This window comes from Triturus cristatus, chromosome 2_1 (assembly GCF_964204655.1).
Source record: "Triturus cristatus chromosome 2_1, aTriCri1.1, whole genome shotgun sequence".
NCBI lineage: Eukaryota > Metazoa > Chordata > Amphibia > Caudata > Salamandridae > Triturus > Triturus cristatus.
Window position 1 is genome coordinate 918,788,391 of NC_140581.1, and position 16,503 is coordinate 918,804,893.

Genomic DNA, 16,503 nt, shown 5'->3' on the forward strand with positions numbered 1-16,503 from the left:
AATATAAATGATTTCATAGCTCAAAAAAGAGGGAGATACTAGTGACTAAAGACTCAACCCCTGGCCTTGAATGCCACCACAGGAAAGCCAGGAAGCTTTGCACCACTATGAAGCATGCATGCCATAGAATTAGCTTCTGTTTACTTACTGTTGGTAGAAATCATATGGTCCTGGCTCCCACCACTCATCTTTGTCTCTCTCATCTATGTTGCTAGTGAACAAAGTCTATGGACCTGTATAGTGCCGGTAAATCGGCCTCATGGTGGCTCTACACCATTACTGTGCAAGGCTTTCTAGCCTTGAATCCTTGAAAGTCCTGCCCATCTTCCAGGACCCTCATTAATGTTTCTCTGGTTATCTGACAGGTCTGCTTTTTCCTATTCTCTGTGGACCCGATTCGTAAAGGTAAACTTAAACCTTAAGTCCAAGTTTAGACCTTAAATCTAAGTTGAGGTCTGAAGCCTAAATTGAGAACGGGGGCCGTATTACAATAAGTTCCTCCGGGCGCAACGGGCATTTGCGCCTGCTTTGCGCGCCCCGGGGCACTTTGGTATTACAGAAGGGGGGGCAGACGCTTGTGCATCCCCTTCAGTAATACTGATAGTGGTGGTGCACTTAAAGCACCAGCGCTACCTTTAGAGGCCATTCCCTCATTGGCATGGGGTGTGCCCTATGCAAAAGAGGAAATTCCTTTGCCTCTGCGCCCACGCTATATTACAGATGCGGGCGCAGAGGCAAAGAAGCACTCAGGAGACGCCCTCACGGTGCGCCTCCTAGGTGGCACACCGTGAGGGCGCCCCCTGCAATCAGCCCTCTGGAGGGGAGAAAGGGGGTCCTAGGGATCCCCCAGACATCCCCTTGCAGGCGGGTGCAGTTACTGACTGCACGCACCTGCAAGGGGATCCCTAATCCCCTTTAAAAGTGCAGGCGGGTTGCCGCCTCCACTGCAAAAACCCGGAGCGGCTATCAGCAGCCGCTCCATGTTTTCACATGAATGCACTGCCCCTAGGGCAGCAGGAGTTCACAGCTGCCCTGGGGGCAGCGCATACATTGCAATAGGGCGCATTGTCATTGTTTGTGCCCAGCGCACCTTACAAAAGGTTCCCCCGGCGCAAAATATGACAATGCGTAATACCAGAAGTCTAAGTTTAGACTTGAAGTCTAACTTTAGCTCTGAAGTCTAACTTTAGACCTGAAGTCTAAATTTAGACCTGAAGTGTGTTTCACTACTTGCACTCAATCAATCAATCAATGACATTTATAGAGCGCGCTACATACCCGTAGGGTCTCAAGGCGCTGGGGGGGGGGGTGCCGCTACTGCTCGAACAGCCAGGTCTTCAGCTTCTTCCTGAAGGAGAGGTGGTCTTGGGTCAGGCGCAGGTCGGTCGGGAGGGAGTTCCAGGTCTTGGCGGCCAGGTAGGAGAAGGACCTTCCTCCTGTAGTCGCTCTTCGGATGCGGGGGACGTCGGCGAGGGCGTGGTTGGTTGATCGGAGGTGGCGTTTGGGAGCGTAGAAGTTGACTCGGCTGTTGAGGTAGCTCGGGCCTTGGTCGTGTAGGGCTTTGTGTGCGTGGGTGAGGAGGCGGAAGGTGATTCTTTTGTTGACGGGGAGCCAGTGAAGGTCTCTCAGATGTCCGGAGATGTGGCTGGTTCGTGGGATGTCGAGGATGAGTCTGGCTGAGGCGTTCTGGATCCGCTGGAGTCTCTTCTGGAGCTTGGCGGTGGTACCGGCGTAGAGGGCGTTGCCGTAGTCCAGTCGGCTGGTGACGAGGGCCTGGGTGACGGTCTTCCTGGTCTCGGTGGGGATCCACCAGAAGATCTTCCGTAGCATGCGAAGGATGTTGAAGCATGCCGATGAGACGTTGTTGACTTGCCTGGTCATGGAGAGGGAGGAGTCCAGGATGAAGCCCAGGTTGCGTGCATGGTCTGTCGGTTTGGGTGCGGTGCCCAGGGCGGGAGGCCACCAGGAGTCGTCCCAGGCGGAGGGTGAGGAGCCCAGGATGAGGACCTCCGTCTTGTCCGAGTTCAGTTTCAGGCGGCTGGTCGTCATCCATTCGGCTACCTCTTTCATCCCTTCGTGCAGGTTGGCTCTGGCGGCGGCGGGGTCGTTGGTCAGGGAGAGGATCAGCTGGGTGTCGTCGGCGTAGGAGATTATGTTGAGGTTGTGCTGGCGTGCGATGGCCGCGAGGGGGCTCATGTAGACGTTGAAGAGGGTGGGGCTCAGAGAGGATCCTTGAGGGACGCCGCAGATGACTTCGGTGGCCTCTGACTTGTACGGTGATAGACGGACTCTCTGTGTTCTTCCGTCGAGGAAGGAGATGATCCATTCCAGCGCCTTGTCCTGGATTCCGACGTTGCTGAGGCGCTGTACTAGGGTGCGGTGGCAGACAGTGTCGAATGCCGCGGAGAGGTCTAGGAGGATGAGGGCCGCTGTTTCTCCGTTGTCCATCAGGGCTCGGATGTCATCGGTGGCGGCGATGAGGGCGGTCTCGGTGCTGTGATTGGCTCGGAAGCCGGACTGTGAGGGGTCGAGGGATCCATTCGTCTCGAGGAAGGCGGCCATCTGCTTGTTGACGGTCTTCTCGATGACTTTGGCTGGAAACGGGAGGAGCGAGATGGGGCGGTAGTTCTTGAGTTCGGTGGGGTCCGCTGTGGGTTTCTTGAGAAGAGCGCTGAGTTCGGCGTGCTTCCAGCTCTCAGGGAAGGTGGCGGTGTCGAAGGATGTGTTGATGAACACTTTGAACATCTGTGTGCTTGAGGATTTCTCTGAGTATCTCCCTGGTTCTTGTTTCACTACTTGCACTGAACACTTCAAACGTGTGTCTGCTTGAGAATTTCTTGGTTTCTTTGACATTGTTTTGGGGGCCTTATCACCATGAGAGCTATTGTGAATATGTGTTGGTGCCTTCTTTCTCTGGATACAATCTACCACCTCTTATGGTATTGGATATAGCGAAATTCCAGTAGCTGCTATTGTTCACTACCTGTAAATCTTCAACCTTGGATACATGTTCAATATATTGTGGCCGTTGTTTAACAGTTCTCTGGGTTCTTTTGAACAACTTTTTTACATAATAGTTGGGACATACCTCCAACATTGGCAATACATTTCCTGGAATTAGCAAGATGCCAATGTCGGCAACATAATGCCTACCATAAAGCACAATGATAAACCGTCTTATCCAGGGCCGGTTTTAGGGTGGTGCGACCGGTGCAGCCACATTGGGCACTGACCAGGGGAGGGAGGCACTGACCTCGAGGGGGTGGGGCGCTGTGTTTAGCAATAACTTTCAGTTTAAAATCAGCTGCTGCAGAGTTCCTTGCGCATCCAGATTTCAGGCAGCAATAAAAATGTCCAGATAAATCTTGTGATTAATGTTCCTTCTAAAGAGTGATGTGGGATTTTGTCTAGTGGCAGTTTTGACTTGTCATAAAGTAGCAGAGAGAGTTAATATGCCTGCTGGAATGAAAAGATATGTATTTTATGTGGAAAGCTGCGTGAATTAGCAAAGCCAGCCTTTACCAGCGCTTTCAAACAAATGAAATGTGTGTGAAAGAGGGGCTATGGAGAGATGAGGGCAGTTTTTGCCAGGTAGTAGTGAGGGAATCCAAAGAGCAGGTCATGGGGGTGGGGGGGCCAAAAAAGATTGTTGCACCAGGCGCCACCAGTGCTAAAGCCAGGTCCTGATATTACCTGTGGGGTGTGGAGAAGGGCTTCTTGTGGAGGGTCAATGGTCGTCTAAACATGTTTCCTGATGATAGATTAGGAGGCAAATTGTACTTTGGATGCCCTTCTCCCGTGCCATCAGAAAACACCTGCCTACTCATTCTCTCACTCCCTCTCGCACTCTCTCTCTCTATTTCTCTCTCTCTCTTTCTCTCTCCCCCTCCACCTTCCGCTTCCTTTCTTCGCTTCCAGTATCCAGCTGTTTATTTGCGGCTGGGAAGTAAACAAGTCATGAGTTTTTTAAAAAATGAATGGTTTTTTTTTCATTTAAAATGTACAAGCGGAAACAGTGTCCCTTGTTTCTCTGACTACAACGTGCGGCTAAAACCCCAAAACGACTTCGATGCCTCAATATGTAGACCACTTAAAAAGTTGTTTTAATATGAAAGAAAAGAGAATGATCTACGGTCGTATTTAATTGGATTTCCACACAGCAGGATACTTTCCCCAAGGCCAGTGTTACTTTCTCTTCTGCGAGCAGACTTTCATTGTGTATTTTTTGAGCATCACAAAAAGATTGCCCCTGGACAACTGCCAGTACAGATATTGCTCACGTTGTATGGATTATTCTTTCACAGTTCTGTTCTAGAGAGGAGCAGCGCCGAAAGGATATTTAGCAGCAGTGCTGACCGCTGGCTTATGTATCCGATATAAAAAAGGTTGTTTGCAATTTTGTGGACAGCTTGCTAAAAGGCAGTGTCTCAGGAGAGGAAAGTGGAGACTTCCACAGGAACGCTCAACCATTGTGACGCAATCAGAAAGAAAAATATAAGATTAATTGATTACATTTTTTTTTTTATCAACAGATGCATTGCATGTAGGGAAATTAAACTACTTTAGAATGTTACCCTCACAAAACATGCCAATGTATGCATAGAAACTGTACAAAAGGCCGCCTTAGGACATGTAAATCCGGGAAACACAAAAATATGATTATTTTTCATGGCATTCCATTAACATAATGTTTTTCAGGCTCTATCCAAACAAACGAGGTCCGTTATTGCTCAGATGCATTCAAAATCTGCTTTCCATATAATTACGGAAGCCCAACAATCTGCCTCAAGTGCACTGCAGTGCAATCATTGTCAGAACACCAGGCACAATAGTATTTTGGCGGTTGGGTACTCCTTTTCACCTACTAAGAAGATTTTATGAATTCTATTTGCTGCAACTGATGCCCCCTTGTGGCCCTTTCTGGTGCTTCCATGTGCCGTGGAATTGGTATTAATGTGGCTCTAGCCAGGGAATTAACACAGGACCCTGCAGCTCCTGTGGTGTAGGGACACACCTAATGAGGGCCTTCATTTTAACTGAAAGCCTTTAAATAGCTCTGAGTTACCACAATCTCAGAGGTCCCTCACCACATTCTGCAGGGGACCTCGTGATCTTATCTTACGCCTCTATCACTTGAGTCATACAACTTTAAAGTTGATTTCCGGCATTCCGACCGATTCGTGTTAGGAATGCTTTCCGAATGGTTCATATTCTGGGAGTCCTACCGACTGATTACGATGTGTCTGGAATCTGGATGGTTACAGACTCAGTTCGGTCGGACACCCATTGAGACGAATGGCTTTTCGAATTGGTCTTCGAACTTGCTTGTCCGGAATCCGCCTTCATTGGGCTGAACGATTTGGCTCCGAATGACTCGGGCTGCCTGAATCCCATTCGGAACCGATTCGGACAACCGGGACCGCTTCCTTGCATCATACTTGGTCGTCCGGAAAGGTGACCGATTCGGTAGGAAACGAGGTTTCCGAATCGAATTCGACAATACCGAATCCCATCCGGAGCCCTTCCTAACGACATTGTAATCGGCCCTCTAGTTTTAGAATTCTAGCTGGCTAATATTGATGATGATTTTTCAAGTGAACAGGCTACATTTTCCAGAAACCCCTGTTCACAGTACAAAAGACCCTAAAATCAACTCTTCTAGTGGCTAGAAATCCCTAAATAATAATTAACGGTATATATTACATTCTGAAGAATAAACCACACCAGATGGCTGATTTTAGAGAAGCTGCAGCTCAACGTGTTTGACCTGAAAGCAAGTATGCCATATTTTACACTATTTGCAGGTCCCTCCTCCAAAATCAACAATCCAGCCTGAAATGCTAGTGCAGGGCAACATTAATTCACATATGAATAATTTCCTTAAATAAGGGCACGGACAATCTAAACAGGCATTGGCAAAGAAAATTGGTCCAATGCTTATTTGGAGATCATATTGACTTAGCCACCAAATGCAGAATTGCAGTGCAAGCATTGGCATACCCAGTACTGGTGGGTGACATCTTGGAAATGTTATTTTGTATACTTTCAAGATGGCCATCATGTTGCAATTAGATGCAGCATGATGGTCTGGAATGGCATAAGAATACATATACACAATGACATTCCAAGTTGACAGCCACGTTGCATCTATATGAAATTTGGTAGCCAAATTTGATCAGTGTAACAATATTATTTTCTAAACTGCCAGATAACCTTAGGAGCCAAATAGCCGTCAGGGGCCACTGGACCACACTGTGGTGATAAGGAATGTTTCCCTCTATTATCTTGGGACCTATCCTATCATAGCTTTGAAAACTGGGCAAAGTGCATAACTTTCTGTACTTGACTCTCATGATATTGAGGGTGAGCAGTCAAAGACTTCCTAGAGAAGTATTGCGGAGGGGCAGAGAGTCAGAACTCAAACAGTCAAATAACAGACACACTGGTGCCAATTCCGATCCGGTAAAAACCGGGTACGAACCGTCGGACGGAGCCTTTTCTCCGTCCGACTCGTACCCGGTGCGAAATCCATCCGAAAATGCAAGTACGATTCATACGGAAACACCATTTCCGTACGATTCGAACAAAACACCGACCGAACAGAAACTAAACACAATTCCGATCCTGAAAGGAGCCGACGTGACGTCGGTACGCATCCAGCCTACGTTTCACGAACCAGGAAGTACGATTCGAACCGACGTCATCCCGCACGGAAAATATTTACCGGCTGCCAAAAACTGCCGGGAAATCAGGACGACACACGCAAGGAGCAGCTGGACGCGACGAACAGACATGGACCCGAACCTACGTGCCATCCCTGCCCTCCTAGCAGTCCACCTGGCGTACAGGAACCGACGCAGACGCCGCAGAAGGTCAGCACAACAACCAGGGGCAAAGGGGGGGGCAGGGGCAGGACACACAACACCAACACATGGTACCAAATCACACATGGCCTGGACATACCTGACCATCAGGGCCTGGTCACTTCCAGGGGGTGGGGGCAAGGCCAGCAACGCAAGCGTCCGCCACAACGGAAGTGGATGGTCACGCGAACCGGTACGTACCCTACCCAGGCCGCAAGAGCGTGGGTACGGAACGTACCACGCGTCCCCCTACGTCACTCCAACAATAGCGGTACGGCCCGTACCCACGTCAGAAAGGCCTTGGTACAGCTCGTACCAGCATTGCTGGGGTCATGTAGGGGTACGCGTGGTACGACCCGTAGCCACGCCCCCAAGGCCTGTGTACGGTGCGGACCCCACGGCCCGCAACAATGGTGGGACGCACCGTACCCACACACCAAAGGCATGGGTACGGCCCGTACCCAGGCACGCAGAGCGTGGGCAGGGGTATGTACGGACCGTACCCCCACCCGTGGAAGTACGGCCCGTACCCCCACCCGTGCATGTACGCCCCGAACCCCCACTCGTGTATGTACGCCCCGAACCCCCACCCGTGTATGTACGCCCCGAACCGCCACCCGTGTATGTACGCACCCAAGCGCCACCCGTGTATGTACGCCCCGAACCCCCACCCCACCCTGGTATGTACGCCCCGAACCCCCACCCGTGTATGTACGCACCCAAGCGCCACCCGTGCATGTACGCCCCGAACCCCCACCCCACCCTGGTATGTACGCCCCGAACCCCCAGCCGTGTATGTACGCACCAAACCCCCACCCGTGTATGTACGCACCAAACCACCACACCAGCCGTGTATGTACGCACCAAACCCCCACCCCAGCCGTGTATGTACGCACCGAACCACCACCCGTGTATGTACGCACCGAACCACCACCCGTGTATGTACGCCCCCGAACCCCCACCCCAGCAGAGTATGTACGCCCCGAACCCCCACCCGTGTATGTACGGACCGAACCCCCACCCCAGCCGTGTATGTACGCACCAAACCACCACCCGTGTATGTACGCCCCCTAACCCCCCCCAGCCGTGTATGTACGCACCGAACCACCACCCGTGTATGTACGGACCGAACCCCCACCCCAGCAGAGTATGTACGCCCCGAACCCCCACCCGTGTATGTACGGACCGAACCCCCACCCCAGCCGTGTATGTACGCACCAAACCCCCACCCGTGTATGTACGCACCAAACCACCACCCCAGCCGTGTATGTACGCACCAAACCACCACCCGTGTATGTACGCACCAAACGCCCACCCGTGTATGTACGCACCAAACCACCACACCAGCCGTGTATGTACGCACCAAACCCCCACCCCAGCCGTGTATGTACGCACCGAACCACCACCCGTGTATGTACGCACCGAACCCCCACCCCAGCAGAGTATGTACGCCCCGAACCCCCACCCGTGTATGTACGGACCGAACCCCCACCCGTGTATGTACGCACCAAACCACCACACCAGCCGTGTATGTACGCACCAAACCCCCACCCCAGCCGTGTATGTACGCACCGAACCACCACCCGTGTATGTACGCACCGAACCCCCACCCCAGCAGAGTATGTACGCCCCGAACCCCCACCCGTGTATGTACGGACCGAACCCCCACCCGTGTATGTACGCACCAAACCCCCACCCGTGCATGTACGCACCGAACCTGCTATAAGAATGGGGTGTGCAAAACACCCCCAGCAGTGCCCAGACACAGGAGGGGTGGGTGCAGGGTCCTCCCAGCAGTGCCCAGACACAGGAGGGGTGTGTGCCTATCACTCCCAGCAGTGCCCAGACACAGGAGGGGTGTGTACCTATCACTCCCAGCAGTGCCCAGACATCGGACAATATACCCCATCAACAAGTTCAGTGACCTACAAGGGTGATACCCCAGATGCAGGCGGAGCCATCGCTGAGCCAGCATGGCTATATTGAAAGGCAACCCTCACACATCCAGGAAATGTAGACACAGCACAGCACAGCATTTGGGAGACACCCTGCAGGAAAAATGGCCTGGGCCACAGAGGACGGAACACACCTTGGGACAATGTCACCATACAGTGAGAGCAAACATGACCAAATACCATTTGCAGAGACCTTTGTGATGGCACGCAGATGGCAGGGTACACCCCATGAGCAGCACACTCCAACATTTCACAGACCCCTAACACATTATCACCACCCCAACGCAGGGAGCACCAGCACCAACAGCAAGTCCAGGAAAGCATCAGTGTGCAAAACAAAAAGAAAAGGCTTTATTCAGCAGGAAAATATATCAGAGAAAATGTCCACTATGTACAAGGGCCATGGGCCAGCCCAGCAGCAATGTCCGGGGGGGGGGTACACATCGGGACGTGTGTCCCCTAGCTTGCCTGCACAGTTCACAAGTCCATTTCATCCACAGAAGAGGGGGCATCAGGGGGGAGGGTGGAAACAGGCACCGCAGGGACAGGAGGGGAAAGGGTAGGTGTTGTGGGTGCAGGGAGGGATGAATCTGCCACAGGGGGGGTGCCAGCGCCAAAGGTGGAGGACAGAATGGCGCTGCACACGTCGGCAAGTTCCCCCAGCGACTCCCCCGTACCCAATCCAACCACAGGCCCCAAGGAGGGGGGGGGGGCAAAGGGATGGGTCGCAGCGCCACTGGGGGAGGGTGTGGACAGGGTGGGGGACTCAACTCCCCTGGCCGGGTCCCGCCTCCACCGCTTGCGGGGTGGTGTCATCCTGGGGCTGGGGGGCACACTCGCAGTGGATGATGCTGTCACTGACTGTTGGCCAGGAGAGCTAAGGGGAGTGGATTTGGAGGGAGTGGGTTGTGTGGAATGCGGACTCCCACTGTGGCTGCGTGTTCTACGTTTCCCCCCCGACCCAGTGGGTGTGCCTTCCTCACCCTGTGTGTGCGTGACAGGAGGTGTGCGCTTCGACTTCCCTGGTGGTGTGGTGCCTGTGTCTGTTGGGGTGCGTGCACGCTGACGTCTGGATGTGCGTGGGACAGGCACGGGAGTGGGAATTGTGGATGGGGCAGGGGTAGGGGGTGTTACGCAGCGCTGCAGGAGATCCAGTGCTGCAGTCAGTGTGGAGTCTATGGACCTCAGCAACTGCCGTTGGTCAGACTGCGCAGCCGACATGCCCTCCATGTATGCCTCCATCTGGGTCAGCACCTGGGTGTGGGCATGGAGGACATTTAGCATCGCAGTCTGACCAACCTGCAACTGCCTCAGGATGTCCACAGACTCCGCACTCACCGCAGCAGTGGTGACAGGGGCAGGGGGTGCGGTGCCTGGCAGGAAGGAGACATGTGGGGACCGAGCACGGAGGGAAGGGCCACGAGCATGTGGGAGGCCGGTGATGGAACCTGAGGTGGCGGGGGGATGTGGAGGGCTGCCATCAGCTGGGGGGGCAGACTCCGCCACCTCTGGGAGCTCAGCCTCGGACCCGTCTGCGTCATAGTCTGTGTTGGCAGTCAACAGGTCCTCCGCCTCACTCCCTTCGGCCTCCGTGCCACTCCATGTGCCAGACAGGACAGCACTGCTGGTACTGGTGCTCAATCTCTCCTCCCGGTCCGTGCTAGTGTCTCCTTCCGTGTCCCCCGGCGATGCTGTGGGCAAGGTGAAGAGACAGGAGAAAATCAGACACCTGTACACTTATGTCACATGAGTCAAATATACATAGGTCACATTGCATAGCCTGAAAAGCAACAGGAGTAACACCTACAAAACAATGTACACATGTAGGCCATGGAACACACAGTTTTTCTACCCACCATGCCACTGAGACACAATGGAGATCATGACACAACAGCAAATCACTGCACCTGAAATTTTAGAGAGGAGTCAGCCTCTGGGGACAAATGTGCACAGCACCTGCACCACACTGCGTCGTCAAAAAGGGATGAGCATGAATCATATCCATTTACTCTTGCCGCATGCTGCAAAGGCAATACATGAAACCAGGCCACACATGACAGGGTCACTGCACCTTGAGCGTATGTCCAGTCAAACATCACACACAGGCTAAACCCAGCAAGGAGGATGAAGCTTCTGACATGTAGGCCTTGTACGCACAAACCACCCACACCTGAGACAATCTCATTGAGACGGAGAAAGTATGTACACCTCTTACTCTGGGATGGAAACACATGGCCTCCACTAATTCATGACTGTAAACACACAGCCCCTGGTGGCCATGTCCACACATCATTGACAGGCAAACATCATCAGATTGTCTCAACAACACACACAGGTAATGCCCACTGTGAGTATGCACAAGCAAAATGGGTCCCCCTGTACAGTGGACACATGTAGCAACCTGTAGGTCCTAACAGTTGAGCCCAGGGTACAATGCCACCCTACGCAACCCATGGCAAAGACACAGTGAATGGCCATATTGTTGGATGACGCACATGATACCTAGGAAGAGGTGCCCCAGGGCACAGTAGTGCCCACACTCCTCCATGGTCCAGGATGGACATGACTGCAAATTAAGCAACCGTCCCTGCACTTAGCAGGCCTCCCACTCAGGCACATCATGTCAGAGGGCACACAATTGGACATGCATGCTGGAAGGCTGTACATTTTGGAGACACACCCCTATGTCGTGATTCACAATCAGTGCCAAGTGACATGGACACCACAATGACTGAAATTGGCCATGGCACACGCAAGGTCCCCATACCTGTGGCACATCACCCCCACACATGATGCTGATAGCATAGGGCACCTGCATGAACTGCCTGCATAAATAACCTTGTGCAAGAGTGGCGACAGACCAGGGAACACATTGCAAGGAGGGGAAGGGAGGGAGTGAGAACAGCACTGTGCTACTTTGTGGAGAAGTTGACGCACTGCACAATCAAACCCTGGCAGTGTATCCATGCAACTGCACACTTACATTGGCTGGGGACACACAACTGACACACATGTACCTACCCCCTTCCTGCTGCTGCCTCTCCTGTAGGCGCCTGTCCATATCGGGGAAGACCACCGCCAGCACACGCTTCTGGATGTGGGTCAGACGACGGCGGCCACGGTTCTTACGGCTCTCAGGTGAGTCCCCCAGCAGGAGCCGTGCAATCCTCCTCGTCCAGCACCGGATGTCCTGCCAGCGTTTCCTCACCTGAGACAGGCTCCGCCTCCGACCCTCTGTACCCCTCACGGCACTGACGGCTTCCCTCCAGATCTCCCCCTTGGCAATGGCGCCTACCTGTGAGGATGCAAAAGAGAGAATACATTAATCCACATGAGCAAAGACACAGAGACACACATATAGAACAATCCTCATTATGAACAGGCCATGGTATGCATGCAACTAATTGCACCTTTGTCATAGGGACATTATCCACTGTGGAAGGCCAAATGCACTACGTGCCAGTGGAAGCACACGGGTGGCATGAGGGGTACCACACACTCACTGACCAGGGATCACACTGTGCCTCACAGGCTACACCAGGATTATGTACAGCACCTCACAGCAGTCACCTGCCCCAGCACACTGATGCTACCTCAGCAGAGTACACAGACACACACAGGTACAGGACAATCACATGGCATTGCCAACTGCGGGTACACACCTCACTCTGCCCATGTGCCAGTAGACGGGGGTGTCACAGGTGTGGGGCTGGCTCAGCACGGCATGCACACAGCACTGCTCCCTGCTCACATCCGATGGCCAGGCCATATCCATCCCTCATGCTGCTTGTGTGCAACACTCCCCATATGCACTCACCCACATGACAGGGGACTAACACACACACCAATGTGCAGGGGACGAACACGGCCTTTGGACACTCACAGCACAGGTACACTGAACAAACACACATCCATGGGTACTGACACCTGTCACACTGGGGGGAACACAGGATCACATCAGGACTGTGGAAACAACATCCCCAGGAGGAGTATGCAGGCAGAATGTGGCATGCACCTTGCATTCATTGTCACAGTAGGCACTATGCAAGTGAGGAGTGCACACAGGAAACACAGCATGCTCTGCATGGGTGACATGAGGCCTTCCACACCCTGGGACCCACTCCAAACAACAGTGCATGTCTGTCACACATGGACACAATGCCAGAAGTCACTGTCACACAAAAGGGGCACAGTCTAAGCTAGTGGAGTCTGCACTCACCTGAACCCCTGGTCGACCATACAGGCTCTGGAACTGTGGGAGGATCACATCTATCAGGGCAAGGTTCTCCTCCTGGGTGAATGGCTGTGACCTCTCCACAGTCCTGGACATGGTGCCAGAGGAATCACTATCAGCAGCAGTGGTCATGGATGAATGGATGTGCAGGCAAGTGCTCTCTCATGGGACCTGGCTGCCTTATATATGCCTGGCTGGCCTGTTCATGTATAGGAGTACAGATTGATTGGTCAGTCACATTAGCATCCTACGTTTCATCCAATCCCTTCAAACCTACCCCAGTGTGTGGCTTTGCATGGTTTCAGTTTTGATAATGATGTCAAGTCAACATCCACATTGCAACAATGTAGATTCTTTCAAACTGACTTCTGCTGTGCACCTGGTGCTCAAATTCAAAAATTTAACTCAGTCTCCATGGCAACCATCAGGCATTTAGGCCCTTATACTTGTCCCTCATGTGTCCCCTATGTGTTTTCATACATTTACACACAGGTACGGTGCGTTCCACGCCCTAGGGCACCCCACAAGCAGTGATACCGACCGTACATGCGCTTGTACGGTCCGGATCACAATATGGGCGCTGGCGTATGCGTACGCCACAGTAGTACGGACTGTACACGCGCTTGTACGGTCCGGATCACAATATGGGCGCTGGCGTATGCGTACGCCACAGTAGTACGGACTGTACACGCGCTTGTACGGTCCGGATCACAATATGGGCGCTGGCGTATGCGTACGCCACAGTAGTACGGACTGTACACGCGCTTGTACGGTCCGGATCACAATATGGGCGCTGGCGTATGCGTACGCCACAGTAGTACGGACTGTACACGCGCTTGTACGGTCCGGATCACAATATGGGCGCTGGCGTATGCGTACGCCACAGTAGTACGGACCGTACAAGCGCGTGTACAGTCCGTACTACTGTGGCGTACGCATACGCCAGCGCCCATATTGTGATCCGGACCGTACAAGCGCGTGTACAGTCCGTACTACTGTGGCGTACGCATACGCCAGCGCCCATATTGTGATCCGGACCGTACAAGCGCGTGTACAGTCCGTACTACTGTGGCGTACGCATACGCCAGCGCCCATATTGTGATCCGGACCGTACAAGCGCGTGTACAGTCCGTACTACTGTGGCGTACGCATACGCCAGCGCCCATATTGTGATCCGGACCGTACAAGCGCGTGTACAGTCCGTACTACTGTGGCGTACGCATACGCCAGCGCCCATATTGTGATCCGGACCGTACAAGCGCGTGTACAGTCCGTACTACTGTGGCGTACGCATACGCCAGCGCCCATATTGTGATCCGGACCGTACAAGCGCGTGTACAGTCCGTACTACTGTGGCGTACGCATACGCCAGCGCCCATATTGTGATCCGGACCGCACAAGCGCGTGTACAGTCCGTACTACTGTGGCGTACGCATACGCCAGCGGCAATATTGGCCCAGGGACCCTATACACGCGCTCCGAGCGTATGTACGGTGCGTATAACAACTGTCAGTGGTGACAGGCGGCACACAGACAGGAATGGAGCGGACAGGTATTGCCAAGGGTGGACACCAATGCATTGTCTGTGCAATACCACCTGTGTGTGACACAGGTGTGTCAGGATGTGATGTGGCACTTTACCCCTGAGGTGTGGGCAAAGCACATGTACGATGAGCTGTGTACACATGTCGTGTGTGATGGTGCGCATTGTACCACACATCCCCTGCACTCCTTTGACATGTGTGCATGTCGTACACACTAGTGGAGCCATGAGTCACTTGCATGTCCCAGTCACGGACACCCGCACCTGTCCCCTGATGCCAGGTACACGGAATATTACATATGACACGTGTATGGCTGCGTTGCATGCTGCAACCATGTCATGTGTGTGGCATGTCTTTCCATGATTTTGCTGTAGGTGTGTGATTCAATGTGTCAGCAGTTGCTGCTGCCAACATGTGTCTGTGTGTCGATGGGCATGGCACACTGTTCCGCACACCAGCCCACATATGTGATTTGCCATGAGGTGTGTATGTATCCAACTACACGGAGTATCAACACAAGTACATATCCACATGCTCCCTATGTATGTTCTGTCTCGACATGTACTCCTCAAAGGCAATGTGTGTGGCCTGTCCTATTCCTATGACATGTGACCAGTGCATATCGCATCCAACTACCTGTCTGTACCATACGCATACTACCTCTGCACATGTGTGGATGTCTGTGAATCCTGTGATGCGTGTGCATGTTCACTTACACTGGCCCACAGCTAGTCTCATGCCATGTCATCGTGATCTTGCCCCCCTCCGTTAGTGGCTGTCCCTTGGTAGGAGTGTAACCTGACTGGCGTTCGTGTCCAGGAACTGTGGCACAGACCTGACTCACAACGTGGCATATGTGTATTGGCTGTGTAACATGTGCTCAGTGCATTGACGATGTTGTTGTACAGTGCTCACTCTTAGGTGTTCCTTCCATTTCACTGCAGGGCTCCGCCTCTCCCTCGACGTATGCCAGACATTGCTGCCCTGCATGAACGGGACTGTATACGCCGCTACAGATTCAGCCAACGGTTGATTGATGAGTTGACTGGCCGGCTGGAAGCACAACTCCTCCCGCGCCACAGGTATCCAAGTGCACTGACACCCAAGTTGAAGGTGATGGCAGCCCTACATTTCCTTGCCACGGGTACGTTCCAACATACCATTGCTGATGTCGGGGGCATGTCCCAGACGATGTTCAGCCGTGTTCTGCATGATTTCTTAGAGGCCATGTTGGTTCACCTGGATGAGTACATTAAATTCCCAAATCGTGAGCAGTTGACAGATGTCAAGCGTGAGTTCTATGCCCTGGGAGGGATGCCCCATGTCATTGGGTCCATAGATGGGACACATGTTGCGTTGGTACCACCACAGGCACAGGAGGTGGTGTATAGGAATCGCAAACATTATCACTCCATTAATGCCCTTGTGGTGTGTCTGTCCAACATGGTGATTTCACATGTCTGTGTTCGCTTTCCAGGATCAGCACACGATGCCTTCATCATGAGGCGTAGCAGGGTGCCAGAAATGATGCTGCAGCTGCGGAACGAGCGAGCATGTATTGTTGGTGGGTAGACTCTGGCAGTTCAGTGTTTGGCGTCATCTTCCAATCTCACTGCCTGTGCTGACACACTTCTGTCCATGATGTTTCCTTGTAGGGGACGCTGGCTATCCCAACATGCCATGGCTGATGACGCCTGTCCGCAACCCCAGCACGGCTGCCGAGCACCTCTACAACAACGCACATGGGCGGACCAGGAGAGTCATTGAGAGGACGTTTGGACTTCTGAAGAGCCGATTCCGGTGCCTCCACAAGACCGGCGGAGCACTCCCATATGCCCCGGTGAAGGTGTGCAAGATCATCATCGTCTGCTGCATGCTGCACAACATGGCAGTGGAGGAAGCTGTTC